The sequence below is a fragment of the Vanellus vanellus genome (genome assembly GCF_965231255.1).
Source record: "Vanellus vanellus genome assembly, chromosome: Z".
Lineage (NCBI taxonomy): Eukaryota > Metazoa > Chordata > Aves > Charadriiformes > Charadriidae > Vanellus > Vanellus vanellus.
The window spans coordinates 39926995-39939232 of record NC_138908.1 but is presented as its reverse complement, the minus strand read 5'-3'; the positions used below and the strand labels follow the sequence as shown (position 1 = coordinate 39939232).

The window sequence follows — 12238 nt, the reverse complement described above, 5'->3', positions numbered from 1 at the left end:
ACAGCAGGGTGAAGGTCACTGGCTGATGGCCTAATAGGAAGAAGGATATAACTCACTGGCATGAGAATCACCTTTCTTTGTGCACAACCAATGCAGATTATGCTGGAGTAAAGGCCCCAGTCCAGCACCAATGCATTAAATGCCCAGGAGTATGACAGCAGATTGACTTTGTGGGACATCTGTCAGTGACAGTTCAAAACAACAAATGCATTTTGGTAGTATTAGATCCTTTTAGAAAAACCACCACTGCAAAGCTGTCACTTAAAATCTTTTCATTATGGGATATGCCCCATACCATAGATTCTGATCTTGTCACCCGCATGGTCTGAACAGTTACGTATGAGCTGTGCAAAGCCCTAGGAATAAAGCAGAGGTTCCACACTGCAGGGCACCCTAAATTTTCACATTTACTACAACGCGTAAACCGCACAGTTAAGGAAGCTTTAAGAAAATGGTGCAAATCTAATGGCAAGAATTGGGATGAGAAACTGCATTACTTTCATGGCATTGTGAGGATCCAAAGCAACTCATGGTTATACTCCCTTCCAAGTTATGACACAGTGGCAAATGAGAATGCTCAGGTCCTGGTGGTTTGGGGTAGAGTTAGGCAGCCCTTGGGAACAAAATGTAGTTCCAGATGAGTGGGTAGAAACGTAAGTGGAAGAAATAGCCAAGGTTCACCAAGACATAGGAAGACAATTGGCAAAAGCCCAAGTGGATATGGACAAAAAGTTACGATGTGATAGTAAACCCGTTACGTGCGGTGTACACCAGCCAATAACGTACAGGAAATTCCCTGTGAACATTCTCTGACACATCAGTAGGATGGACCAGCCTGCGTTATGGATAAGGTTAGTCCTGCTGTTTATCAGGTTGAAATTTCACAGGGCAAGCATGGCAGGCCACAGAGAAAACACTTTCGTGTTTCTCAACCAAAGGAATAGAAAGCTGAACATTCAGATGCCAGGTACGTGAATTCCCAGACTGGATGTAAGTAACATTGATTTCATACTTTCACAGCATGGTAATAGGTGTCTGAACACACATACTTCTAAACACTTTCATTATAACCTTATCCTTTACCAGGGAGTGACAGTGGGGAGGCAGCTGGCAACAACATCCTTCTCTAGTTCTGTTCTTCACAGGAAAAATGCAGTCATATCTATGTATCTGGTTGATATATGCAATGAGAGCAACAACAGCCAAGACCATTCAATCCATTGACAAGCAACTGAGACCTGTGCCTCTAACAGTTTGGAGTTCCTAAATGAAGTAGTACTGTGTTGGACTGTCACATGCAACAGTTTGATGGCCACAACAAGAGTGAAACGTACGAACGCTCCCATTGTTTTACATACATTGAGATGGACTGAAAGGATCCAGCATCCCTCTGGAGATTGCTATGCTTTTGTTATAGCACATATCCTTTAGCAGGTGTTCAAAAAGGGATTATTGTGGCTTGTAAACCATTGCAGAATTACGCAGGGGAAAAACGCCAGATGCCAGCATCACCCATAATGTTTATACTGAGACTTGTGAAGTGGTGCTGTCATCTATTACCTGGGCTGCAAGTTCTCCTTTTAGTCTTGGTATTCTAACAGGGTCTCAGGTCTTAAAAAGAGCCAAGCAATGAACTGTACATTGGTTTGATCAACCCCACCAGTCTCAAGACCATGAAAGTCATTGAGGAATGAACTTCTTACAACTGGAAAATTAAAGGCAGATATTTCAATAAGGAAGGTCCTGGACTGGTTCATCCCGCTAAGTGGAATCATGTTCAGTAAAGCTGTATCAGTTATCTACTTCAAAAACTTTGAGAAAGTGTCATTTAATGTTAGGCAGGGAATTATATATTGGCTTTGGGAAGAAAGAATCAAACAATGAATGTGTTTTATCCTTTCATCATTAACAAAACATCCCTCTATAACTTAAAATATCCCACATTAGTCCCCACATACTTAAAACTAAATCAACCTACTAAAATCCTCAGAAACTCAAAACCTTCTCATAAAGAAGTTCAGGTGCAATTAGATGGCTTGAACCATACCCTAGTATGCTTCCTACTTGAAAATAAGCCAACAGGGATGGATGAGATGGACCAACTCAAAGCATTCAGAAACACCTAAATCCAAGTTTAAAACAGGTTGGAACATGTAGATAGGTCTTAACGGAGCGGGTTTGTCTCCTGTTAATGCCGCAGAATTAAGTCATTGCTAATACGCTTCCCTATGCCACCAAAACTTAGGAAAACTGGATGCACCCCATGCCGGTTCTTTTAACCAACTGGACACCAGACAGCAAGATATTAGTAAAAATCTTCCAATGTGAGAAAATATTATAGAATATTATTACAATCATTAGCATGATTAAACAAGCTAGAACAAGTAAAATTCTTAGAGGTAGTATCACTGATCAAACCTCCACTGCCCATGAATGAGATTTCTCTAACTGAATGCAGCAAATTGTACTATTTATCATCCAGCCATAAATCAACTATGACTATTCATAATCCTGATTTCAGATGCTGACAGACATATTGAATGTCTATCCTGTGATCCGCTTGGTTTTGCAAGCAAAGTAGGATTTAGTAATGTATTCTAGGGAGGTGAACCACTATCATACTAATAAAGAAACAACTTTAAAACTGTAAATGTTGAAGGTTGTCACAAACATGACTTTTGGGTCTGTTTGTGAAGAGCAAAGGTTAGAGTCATAATCCCTATTTGTCACCATGCCCCACCAATTCTTCCTCCTGTACATTTGAATTAGTCTAGGAGAATAACTCCTCTACAGTTTATGTTGGTGCAGGTCATTTGTAAGGAAGAAATTTTTCACGATGAGGGTGGTGACACACTGGAACAGGTTGCTCAAAGAGGTGGCAGATGCTCCATCTCTGGAAACATTAAAGGTCAGGCTGGACACGGCTGTAAGCAACATCATCTAGTCGAAGATGTCCCTGCTCATTGCAGGGGGGTTGGACTAGATGACCTTTTAAAGGTCTCTTCCAACCCAAACTATTCTACAATTCTATGATTCTTTCAATTTTAGGAAAATTCAACCAACTGTCTTGTAATATCTCACAGAATCACAGAATCTCCTAGATTGGAAAAGACCTGTAAGATTACCTAGTCCAACCATTAACCTAACACGGACAAGCCCACCATTAAACCATGTCCCCAAGCATTGTATCTACACGATCCTTAAATACGTCCAGGGATGGGGACTCCACCATTGCCCTGGGTAAAGCGTTCCAATGCCTGAGATCCTTTCAGTACAGAAATTCTTCCTAATATCCAATCTAAACTTCCCTTGGAGCAACTTGAAGCCATTTCCTCTTGTTCTGTCACCTGTTACTTGAGAGAATAGGTCAACATCTCAGTGACATACACATGTGATTACTGATTTTATAACCCTGTTTGGACAGTATAGCATTCTTAAGCTGTACCCTCAACTTCACCAATCTTTACCCTCTATTTCATTAGGTATAGGTCTCACCTTCCTAGAAACCTTACTCACTCACCCCAGTTTACATCAACAGTTAGATCACTTAAAGCAAATGAGCGAAACAGCATTCTTCAAAGTTTTCCCAACAATGAACAAATTTCTAGCATCAATGCTCAGGTAGGCAGGGCGGGCAATGATGAGTGGTGATAGACTGCTCAGTTGGTCACCCTCTGCTAACCAGATGTTCTCAGTTGTGCTTCATCCCATAATAAAAATTCTTATATTATAAATACTGACAGTTCTTGCGATATTATAGCTGGCTTGTTGGAAGAAATGAAAACTTGTACAGCTTGAGACACCAAGTTTTTGTCACTCACAGTTGTTCTGCTGGCAAAACTCCCTGAAAGGTGCTCAACCAACACAGTGCAAGGAGCATAACCCAGAGCTCCAAGCTTATGACAGGCAATCCACTGACTCACAGAGTCTGGCTGAAGCAGAAGATCAGATCCAAAGCTGCAAGGGTTAAACAGTTAGGTTTGCCCTGACATGCCTAAGGGTGAGTCAGGCAGGAGCTGTTAGCAATTCAGAAGAAAGAACAAATGGGCTTGATAGGCAGCCAATCTCAAATGCTTCTCAGTCAAGTGGACCCTCTCCCATGCTAGTTCAGGGATCACCACACCTGGGATGGGAATGGGATGGGAATGCATGATCATGCATTTCTCCTTCCAGGCAAGAAAATGCAGTCTCCTGTGGACAATTCCCAGTACCCCCGGAGGACTAGGAAGAGTGGTTAGCACTTGCAAGAGTTGCTAGCACTTGATGATCCTGCCCTGGGAGGGTTTTCCAAGGTAATGGCTCTCTGGAACGTCCCTTTTGTTGCCTGAAGAAGACATCTACAACTCCCTTAACTCAGACCAGGATTAACATCAATCTTTTATTCTCTGCCAAACAGAGCTTTTAAGGGCCCCTTTTTGTTAACATATGTAAATCATAGGAGAGTCCATAAGAATCAATGCAGGTTTTGCAAGTAACTACGGGGTCTGCATAGGACCAGACAGAGAGAAGAAAGGAGGCAAAGTGAGAAGGTGGAACTACCAGACAGTAGGGCTTTTGACTCCGCTCACTACAAAACTTAAATACAGGTACAATTCTGCTTACTTTGCTCTTATGAGAAAGGGAAGCTCTTTTACATGCTCGCTCTCTTTCTTTCCCTCTCCTTTCCTAATGCTCTGGGAAATTTCTCTCTTTAGTCAGTCATCCTTGCTGTAAGTTTCTCCAAATTGTAAATAGATAATGTCCCAGATTCTGGGGAACCTGTTTGTCAGAGGAATTACTGGGGATACAGTCCCTCTTTGATGAAATTGAGTTGTGAAATTAGTAAAGCACTGACTAAAGATCTGATCCTTTGTTTTCCTGTTTTGCCAGCAATAATTTTAAGCAAAATATGTATGCCTATACATTCAGGTTCCTGTATTTTATTTTTTGTCAAAGACTGTGAATTTATGAATTATGCGATCTGTGAGTGTGAACTGGGAACTTGGATCTTACCCTGTTTGCTACTGTCGGAACTAAGAAATTTGTCACAGTGATAAGAATATATAGTATTGTGTCACAATACACTTGCCAAGCTCTACTTCAAAAGAAGTACCCATTTGATTTGCTAAGGCAGACCAGGCCCCAGCTCTTCAGCTGTTTTCACTGTAAAATTACTTCATTTGTTAAAGAAGAATCTCACTGATCTCTCCCATTTTGTTGTCAGTCTAAAGCTATGAATGGCTCTTGGAAGTCTGTGCTTGAATGATGTACCAAACTGATGGACTAAGATTCAACAGAACTGTATTATGCTTTCATGAGAACGTCTAGATGACTTGACTTTATTCTTTCCTAAGATTTTAAGGCTTACATACAAGTCTGAAAATTTCTGGTATGGCTTACTGAATTTCCTCGTGTTCAACTTCCTCTAGATCGTGCACATTTCATTAATTAAAAAATGCTCTCCATGACAGTTAAGAAGTGTGCTACTTTTCTTCTAAATGTCCTGGGTTTTAACACTAATGGTTCAGTAGATGACACTTGAATGTGGTCTGGCAATTGCTGACTACTTGCAGATTTTCCATCAACTGCCCCTCTCAGGTATTGTCTTTCCACCTACTGGAAGCCAAAAGCTGAGAGCGTGCAGAGCAGTCCACCGAGGCTGTGTAACAAACTTGTAATCAGTACTTTTGTTCAGCTGAGGTTTTTGAGGTGTTCTCCCACCCTTTTTTGTTTCCCTGTTCCATAGATGACAAGAAGGCCCCTTCTCAAAGGAATCCTTTAAGTTTTCAAGAAACTACTTTCTCCATCCCAATAACACTACCTGTCTTGCAAAACAAAAACAACTTTAGTGCCAAATGCAGCCTTTCGCTTTTCTTCGAGAGATCATGCTATACCCTGTGCGCCCAACAGCCTCTATTACTTACAAACACTTTGCCTAGTCACGTGGAAAGCCAGTCAGCCTTCAGGTACCTGCACACTCTCGGGCTTCCCTGTACAAACACAACCACCACCACCTCTCCAGATCACCTGAACATTGCCTGAGGGTTGGAAGATGACCAGAGACACCACAGAACCCCGCTAGAAGATGCTGGGCACCCCGCAACCCATGAGGCTGCCAGCCATGGCCCCGAGACCCAGGTAGGCCGCGGCCCCAAGGCCTGCCTGGGGAGGAGCCGCCGCTGCGGAGCGGCACCGCCGCCACGGACCGCTGCGGCCCGCCCGTGAGGCGGCGCTGGGCGCGCTGCGGGGAGCGGGCGGGGCGGGGCGAGGGCCAGGGCCGCCCGCCGCCCCAGGGCCGGGTAGGCCGTGTTTCGAGGTGGGCCGGCAGTCGGCCGCTCGCTGGAGGGCTCCGCAGCTGTCCGCGGCACCGCCGAGACGGTGGGTAGCTAGCCGGGGGGCTGGGGGTAGGGGGCAGGCGGCGGCAACCGAACGGCGGGCAGCGGCTACGGCCGCGCAGGCGCGCTGGGAAAGGCGAGGGCGGGTGGGGCGGGGCGGGGGAGCGCTTCCTCCGCTCCTGTCGCAGTTTGGGAGCCGCAGTGCGCATGCGTGCTGGCGGCGGGGGGGGGTGGGAGTGAGTCAAGGGGGAGTGGGGGGGAGGGCGGAGCCCGGCCCTGTGTTTTGAACGGCTCGATGCGGGTGGCTCACTATTTGGCAGGAAGGTGAGGAGGCCTCTATCCTGGCGGCGGAGCTCGCTTAGTGAGAGGGGGATCCAAATGTGGCAGAGGCGAGCAGGAGGCAGCGGCGGCGGCGGAGGGGGGCAAACGAGACAAGGGGAGCGGCCGTCCCCGCTGCCGCCGCGGAGGAGCTGAGCGGCCTGGCAAGGCAGGGGGCTGCGGCAGCGGCTGCAGCGCTGGCACCCCCGGGCCGCCCGCCTGGCACCCCGGGCGCCCGTCCCGTCGGCAGGTGAGCGAGCGGGGAAGGCGGGGGAGGGGAGGCGGGGGGGGGGGGGGGGGGGGGAAGCCCATCGCGCCGCCCTTGGCCTGGCCCGGCCCAGTACCGGGCAGAGCCGGAGGGAGTCGCTGTAGGGGGAGCCGGAGCTGCAGCCGCCGCTCCCAGCCCAGCCCAGCCTCGCCTCCCCTCCCCTGGGGCCGACATTATGTATCCACCCGCGGCCTCTCGGCCCCGCGCCCCCTCCTCCGCCGCGGCCCGTCGCGGCGCCTCTCCCGCCCGGAAGCGGCGGGAGGCGGGCGGCAGCGGGGCTGCGGGGGCCCCGGGCTCATGTTGCTGTCTCTGCCCTCTCTTTCCCCCGCAGCGCCCCGGCTGCCTGGCAACCCCCACCCTTCCGGGCTCCGGGGGGCTGCCGCCCTCCCCTGGCACGGGCCCCCCTCGGCATCCACCCTCCGTCCCTTGCCGAGGGGAGGGGTCGGGGCCGCCCCCCCCTTCCCGCCTCTGCGGAGCTATTGTATGTGGGCTGGGGCCCGCCGAGGGGCTCCCGGCAGATAAGCCTCCCCCTTCACAGCGCACGCCGGAGGAGGCGGAGGCGGGGGAGAAGCGTGCCCCGATTCCCCCCCCCCGCCCCCCCCTTCCCGCCGCGGGAAAGCGGGGCGAAGGGGGAGTGAGTGCGGTGGCGGTGAGGCCGGGCCAGGCCGCGCCGCGGCAGCCGGAGGGGGGAGCAGCCGCGCTGCCGCCCCGGGCTGGCAGCGGCGGGGCTGCGGGCAGCGCCGCCGCGGTGTAAGGCGCCCCGTGTGCGAGCCCGTGCGCGCCCCGCTCGGGCTGCGCCGGGATCCTTTGTCTGCTGCCGCCGCCACCGCTTTCCCCTCCTCCCTCCGTCTCCCCCTCCCTCCCTCCCTCCCTCCCTCCCTTCCCTCTCTCTCCGTGCCTGCCTCTCCTCCCTCCTCGCCTTTCTCCCTCCCTCCGTTCCCCTCTCTCCCAGACTCCAAGCGCTGCTGCAGCTGCAGGTTTGTAAATACTGGACCAACACACACACAACATGGCTGACGCTCGCCCTGCTCCTCCACCAGGGTCTCCGCCTTCTCCCTCTGTCTCCGCCGCTTAGCCTCTCCTCCGTTTAGGCTTTTGTTTCTTCCCCCTCCCCCCCTCATCTCCCATCCAAAAAAAAAAAAAAAAGAGGAAAAACAATTCACCCTCCTTATTGCGCGCATGGCGGGATTTCAAGGGTAAGGATCCTCGCTTTGGAAGCTTTCTCCTTTCGTTTTGCTGTTTGCAACAAAATGAAACCTAAAATAAAAGGGGATTTGGGAACCTGGCAAGGCCTGGGGCGAGGGAGGAAGGAAGGGAGGGACGGAGGGGGGAACTGGGTGAGCCCCGCTGAGAGAGGCTTGATTGGAATGTGCGTATCTTTTTCTCTTTTAGGGTGGGGGGAGGCTGATGCACCAAAGTGCTGGCAGAGATGAAATACTGTGTTACACTTGCAGAATGATCTAGGGCCGTTTCTTTCATTTCAGGATGTAGTTCGGTATAAGGTATCAACTCAGCACAGTCACATTAGAAAGACTTGAACTAGTTATGTCAGAATAGGCATTGTGTAGGTAAAAACCGTAGCATAGGCTTTCTGGATTTCTTTGCATTCCCTGTGTTTCCTTTTCAGTATCTTAAACAGCTCACAAATCATGGGATACAAAACTGGAATTAACACTTGCCAAGTCTTTGTGTTGCTAGTTTTCTGTCACAGATTAATTTGCCCTTGCGATGATAATAGCACAAACCGAAGCGTTTCCTTTTTGCTACGAGGAGTGCTCCCGCTTTTCAGATCCCTTTTTTATAAACAAGGCATGGCATCGTGAACTTAAGTGAGCTCCCCAACTAAAACAAGACAGCATGCTTCTGACCTCTCCTCGCACAAGGCCAGTGTTCAGTTCAATACCCCCCACGTCGGTTATTCAGAGCACCCCCTTCTGGCTTCGATGATTATGGCTTTTTTTTTTTTGCTTGCTTATGACGTAAAACCAAAATAATGTTTGAAGGTAATTTGCTGAGCATATCTAAAACGATCTGCCGTGGAACAGATTTATATCTGGGTTGTAAGGGTAAATGCTCAAGGTGCTAAGACGTGGTGCTTTATATTGCTTTCTAGACATGTTACTGTAATTCATAGTAAATTGTTCATTTTTCAGAGATTATATTTAAAGACAGGGTCTTTATTCAGTCGTAAACATGGATAGCCATGGCTTCTGTTAATATCCGAGCACTGCCCTAAAGTAACGAATGTCCTAGCTCTGTTGTCTTTGTCTACTTTGCTTTGGAAGCTTCTAGTGGAGAAGCACTAGCATGGCATAATCATACAGTTTTTATTGAGATAGAAATAAATACTACAATGCCAGAATTAATTATCATATTAACACTTCTTTCTCTGCTGCTTTTCCCATCCCCATTAACAAGTGTTGATTAACCAATGAGGAGAAAATAATTTAGAATAATGAGTTTACAGCAATGCAAAACTTGAGTGGAGTCATCCAAGTTACACGATCATTTTGGAATGTGTATCTACGTCATGGCTCCTGAGCCAACTGTACTACTTTTAGATGGAAAAGTCCAAGCAAAAGTGCGTAACTTGATATATCAGTAGATTCCTGCAGCAGTCAGTTACTTTTTTTTTTTTCATTTAACAACCTGAAGACAGTATTAGTAAAGCTACTAGAATAGTTTACCAGTTGTAGCTAATTAGTCATTCACTATGATAGCCATCAAATTTTGAAAAAAAAAAAAAAAAAAAGTGTGAAATGTACTGAGGTATGCAGCTCTTCCCTCAGAATAGGCCTTTGGATACTTAAACTGATTCTTAGACTGAAGAGCACAATAAACAAAAATAGGCCACCCGCAACACATCTGTTTAAATAATGTATCACTTAAAAATAGTCATGTTTCTTAAGTTTGGTACGTTGTAGTTTTGTTGCTACAACTGAATTATATTCTGTAAAATTCAGCTCTACTTTATTAGCTTTGCGAAGTTTCTTGTTGATAGTATCTTTGCTGTATCTTGCAATTGTGTTCTCTTCTGTGACACCTAGAAGTCTTTTCTTTCTGTCTTGATTGTGTTGATAACTTGGTCAAAAATCAGTATTATGAATCTTAGTATCCCATGAGGAGCTGATCCAGTTGAAGAACTTGCCAAGTCTTTTTGTCTTTGGTACCGCTAAGTGAAGACACTCTGGTGTTTTTGTCATAGTGGGTAACACTAGGCTGTGTTTAACCAAATTAAATACCAGGTTCTAGTGAAATCTTATTTTGCAAAACTTTACTTTTTCATATTGGGAAGTGAAACTGAGAGGAAGGAAGACTGCAAGAAATCCAGTCTCAGTGATCTGCTTGCTGGAAGATGTTAGGATTTAACCAGTTTCTTTTAACAAGAAATACTCTTCAATGGATCTTCAATCAAGTAAATCATGACTCAGGGTAGTTCTAAATATTTATGAAATTGCCAATTAAAATATAAAGTCCTACCTTACTAAAGGTAATAAACACTTTTAGTTGGTCTCGTATTTCAATACGTTTGTTTTTTTTCTCGATCCAAAGAGTATTCTTCCATCAACTTCTTACCCTGTATCTTTCCTTGCTATCTGTGCGAAGCTGCAGTGTTTGACATGTTCAGATCTGTAAACGTCTAGCTGATGCAATAGCTGTTCGCTGTTTTAAAGTGCTTTTTAAAGGTAATGCATGATTTGCTTAATGTTTGACAAATGAAAGATTTTCAGTAAGATTCTATTTTCTGAAGAAAAGGAACAACGCTTTTTTTTTTTTTTTTTTCCTTCAGAATGAAGCCTGTTGCTGTAAAATTCTCATGCTTTCATTTTGGTTTTCCTTACCTCCTTTTGCGTCCTTTCCTTTCTTGCCACAGGTATTAGATCAAACTTGACTACTTGATTGCATGGCATGAGAATATGTTTTAGTAGATGGCTAAAACTGATACAACAAAGTGGTTTAAAAACCATCTTTCGAAAGCTGCTCACTGGAGCTCAACCAAGACAGAGAATCACTACTATAGAGAGTTATTTCCTCTCCTACAGCTTGTTTCTCAAACCAAGTGTGAGAGAATTTTTTTGGTTTGTTGTTTTTCTCATTTTCCTTCTCTTACTACTCTTCAGAGTTCAGTGGTTTTGTGATCAGTAGGCAAATGCTGATATTTCTTGACACTGGTTTTCATAATGAGTAGTTACTTTCTGTATGTCAAGATGTGTCCCGCTTACTATCCAGATACGACCTAGATGTCAGCACACCAAGTGACTTGGAGGAATGTGGAACATCACCTTCCTCGTATAAATGTGCAGACTGCTTCCATCCACCTCTCTGACATGGATAAGTGTTGAGTTCTTGGAATGGTGTAGTTGACTAATTTGTATTTACCTATGAACAATCGATTCTAGTGATCAAGGGGCCTTGTCACTGAATAAAATTATTTTGCCATTGTTTGAAATGGATCAAACTTACTGCTTTCGGCATGTGGTGGTTTCCATTACCTTTCTGTTGTGGATTTGCTGATGGCCTGTGGAATTCAGGAGGTAAATTGATGTGGCTATAAGGTTGTGGAGAATAGTTCTACAAATCTGGGTTACCTTTTTCTGTTTCTTTCCTATAACGTACATTGTGAACTGCTGTAAAGCCATGCTGTATGAGGCCTTGTTTGACTTGCTTACTTGGAAACTACCGAAAGGGTTCCACCATATATAGATTTAAAAATATATAGAAATTGTTGTTTCTATATATAAATATATAGAAATTGTTGTCATTACCTGTGGTAACTACTAGCCTTAACTATTGCCAGTTGTATTCTAATCTTTGCTGTTATTGAGAGTGGTTGAGATATTGTTGAAATGTCTTCTGATGACTGAGATTTTTTTGAGATCTGCTTGCAGAATAAGAGTTACTGACAGTATACTGTAAGCACTTATAAGTAGGTTTTTATAGTCTTTTTGATAAGACTACACAGCTTATAAAACCCTAAGAGGTCATTAGTGCTTGGTTTGGGTTTTTTGTTTGCTTGGTTAGTTTGTTGGTTTTGGTTGGTGTTTTTTTTTAATGTTATTGTTGAATGTTCCAATATGGTATTTGAGGTCTGCACTTAAAAGTACTGGTGAGAGTAGATACTTATTTCAAGAGCAGTTATGTGGATTTCAGTGATTTAGTAAATGCTTAACTTATACAGAATGACTGCTGAACTTTAGACTTTTGGTTCTATATGGTAGTTTGAACAAAATGGAATTGTGTGATTTTGGTTGCTTCTTTATTGTGTTTTGCATTAGTTTTCCAGTTCTCACATTGCTGACTTACGGTGGCCTTGCATAGGGAGAATGTTTTTATCATG

At 45.5% G+C, this 12238-nt stretch overlaps 1 protein-coding gene across 3 annotated transcripts in view; it reads left to right on the top strand.

Moving 5' to 3' along the window:
- The first annotated feature begins 6236 nt into the window (after window positions 1–6236).
- Window positions 6237–12238, top strand: part of SPIN1 (spindlin 1) — a 67879-nt gene continuing 61877 nt past the window's right edge. The window contains exon 1 of one of the 3 annotated variants that reach the window (XM_082497414.1): window positions 6237–6357. The gene's annotated coding sequence lies outside the window, so the exon portion shown is untranslated. Of the gene's footprint in view, window positions 6358–6502; window positions 6883–7837; window positions 8097–12238 lie in introns of those variants that run through there. The other 2 variants (XM_082497416.1, XM_082497417.1) reach the window with 2 other exon arrangements.